Source organism: Arachis ipaensis, chromosome B02, assembly GCF_000816755.2.
Source record: "Arachis ipaensis cultivar K30076 chromosome B02, Araip1.1, whole genome shotgun sequence".
Classification (NCBI taxonomy): domain Eukaryota; kingdom Viridiplantae; phylum Streptophyta; class Magnoliopsida; order Fabales; family Fabaceae; genus Arachis; species Arachis ipaensis.
This window is the reverse complement of record NC_029786.2, coordinates 92,880,219-92,883,681: the sequence shown is the minus strand read 5'-3', so window position 1 is coordinate 92,883,681 and position 3,463 is coordinate 92,880,219.

The window sequence follows — 3,463 nt, the reverse complement described above, 5'->3', positions numbered from 1 at the left end:
ATAAAGTTTAACAAACCAACTACACACATAAATAATGATTTAATAATTTTTTAATTAATATTTTAATAATATTTGATCATCATAATAATTCAAGTTTTCCAAACTCAACAATATATGTATATATATGATTTTATTTATGAAAATTTAGATTTATTAATATATGTTCATACCTGACTTGGTTATAGCCTGATCAAGATTCAAAAAAATAGTACCTCGCACTTAGTTTGGGCTATTATTCCATAACTTGGTCCAATAGCAACAAGTCCAGACCCTTCAGGCCAAGTCTGTATAGGTTGGTGCGACTAAGATATAGATTTCATACCTCGTATTCAATTTGACTTAGAGAATAAGTTAAATGCTCTTTCACTACTTTGATTATTACTATCTAAGTGATAATCAATTCTAACAGGAGATACAATTTCTTACTATGTAAGAGAATTACTATCATAATTAAGCCTCATTTACAACTTTATAAATACCCAATACTCAAGTAATTTTTTTAATCTAACTCCTACTTAATCTACTAAAATTCTTGTTAACTTAAGTGTCAAAATTTTTTACAAGTATTCTCATTCCCATCCAACACAAGGATGTTAGTAGATCATCTAAGATGTTTAGATTTTACGTTCAGACCCAAAATCACCCTTTGTTTCAGGTAAACAACTCAGAATAATATATAAATTAAATTAAGAGTAAATATAGGAGATTGTATATATGAAAATTGTTAAGAGTTTAGAATTAAGATTAACAATATTTAATAGTGATACATATTCATTACAAAAAAATACGTTTAACATTGTCGGATTTAGCAGCAGACATTACTTGCGGGTTTAATAGGAAATTTTTCAATTGTTACGAGTGAAAATTCATCCTTAAAATAACTTATCTTTGGATTCAAATTTTTGTAACTAAATCCAACGGTAGATAGGGGCACAAAAATTAATTATATTAGTGCCAAATTTAGCATTGGATTCTTCATTAAAAATTTTCGACAGTAACATGAATTAGTGAAACGCACCGTTTAGGCAATGACCAACATCTTACCTTCGAATTTATCCGTTGATAAATCTAACGGTACAATTACCCTAAATTAAGAAACCTTTCCCCCTTACTTTTGCAACTTCTCTCCCTTTTCTATCTCATTCTCTCTCGCTGTTTTCACTGCCGCCCACCACTCCTATCCTCATAGTAGTGCCTCCTTTCTGTAACAAACGAGTCCATCTCATGCATTGTCCTACTCAGTCCACTAGAGGTCTAGACATCGCTGTCAGAGTCCGTCGCCGCTGTTTCGTGGTTGCCATTGTCATTGTCCATCCTCCAAGTTAGTGTGAATCTTCTCCATTCTTCAATTTTTTAATTTTTGCTATGAAATACGGACACTTTTCTGAGTTATCGTATCCGTGTGTTAGACACATTTCAGACATGACATTTATCAATATTTATCCGACACGCGTGTCTGTTGTGTCCAACCGTGTCTTAATAATAAATAAAAAAATTTTACCGAACACACCTGGACACACATTATTAATATATATGATTTTATTTATGAAAATTTAAGTTTATTAATATATATTCATACCTGGCTTGGTTATGACCTAGTCCAAATTCAACAAAATAATACCTCGTACTTAGTTTGGGCTATTTTTCCATAACTCGGCGTAATAGCAACAAGTCCAGACTCTTCAGGCCAAGTCCGTATAGGTTGGCGCAACTAAGATATGGTTTTCTTTTTCGTACTCAATTCGATTCAGGGAGTAAATTAGATACTCTTTCACTATTTTGATTATCACCACCCAGGTGATAATCAATTCTGACATGGGATGTAATTTTTATTATGTAAGAGAATAATTATTATGTTCTGAAATTATGTTTAAAAGATGACTGAGTCTCACTTACAACTCTATAAATACTCAACATTTAAGTAATTTTTTCAATCCAACTCATATTTAGTCCACTAAAATTCTTGTTAACTTAAGTATCAAATTTTTTTATAAATATTTTCACTACCGTCCAATATAAAAATATTGGTAGATCATTCAAGGTGTTTAGATTTTATATTCAAACTCAAAATCACCATTTGTTTCAGATAAACAACTCAAAATAATATATAAATTAAATTAAGAGTAAATATAGGAGAATGTATACATGGAAATTGTTAAGAGTTTAGAATTAATATTAACAATATTTAATGGTGACACATATTCACTACAAGAAAATACGTTTAACATTGTCAGATTTAGCAACAGATGTTACTTGCGGGTTTAGTAAGAAATTTTTCGACGATCATGAGTGACAAGCCATCCTTAGAATAATTTACTTTTGGATTCAAATTTTCGTAACTAAATCCGACGGTAAATATAGGGGCATGAAAATTAATTATATTAGTGCCAAATTTAGCATCGAATTTTTCATTAGAAATTTTTACAGTAACACGAATTAGTGAAACGCAGTGTTTAGGCAATGACCAATACCTCATCGTCGAATTTATCCACCAATAAATCTAACGGTAAAATTGTCCTAAATTCAAAATCAGAAACCTTCCCCTCTTACTTCTGCAACTTCTCTCCCTTTCCTGTCTCATTCTCTCTCGCCGTTTTCACTGTAATTGTCCTCGTAGTAGTGCCTCCTCTATGTAGCAAACGAGTCCATCTCATGCATTGTCCTACTCGAACCACCAGAGGTCTAGACATTGCCGCCAGAGTCCGTCGCCGTCGCCGTTGCTTCGTGGTTGCCTTCATCGTTGTTCATCCTCCAAGTTAGTGTGCATCCTCTCTATTCTTCAATTTGTTAATTTTTGCTATGAAGTACGGACACTTTTTCTGAGTTGTGTCTGCGTGTCAGACACATTTCGGACACGACACTCATTATATGTCGTATTTCTGTGTCTTATAAGATTTTAAAATTTGTGTATTTGCGTGTCTCGTATCGGGTCTCATGTCAGTGTATCATAGATTTTTTTATTAAGAAATCCTAACACTACTCATTAATAACAGAGGTGGAAGAAGCTTGACTTTGTCACTGCACTATGAATGTCGATGTCGACACCACACCTTCACTGCAACTTAACAACCAGGTTTAGTTTTTTTTTTTATATGTATTTTTATATTTATTTTATTGTTGATAATTAGTGAAAGTTTATTAGGATCATTATTAATAATTAATCATTGCTACTGCCCGATTATTAATAACTTGAATCGTTTAAAAATTTTGCGGTTATAATCTACTCTTTTAAAAGAAGAAAAAAATTGAAACACACTCCCTGATTAAATTAATGGTTATATACTTATATCTGTTTTCAACCGAATAACTTATGATTTAGCTGTAAAGAAACATTGATTTATAGGCATGATGATCTTATCTATCTGCATAAATTACTATACCCTAATGTGACTTACATCATGAGAAGAAAAGAATATATTACATTTTAAGTTTTAATTATTCAATAAATAATAATGAAAAATAA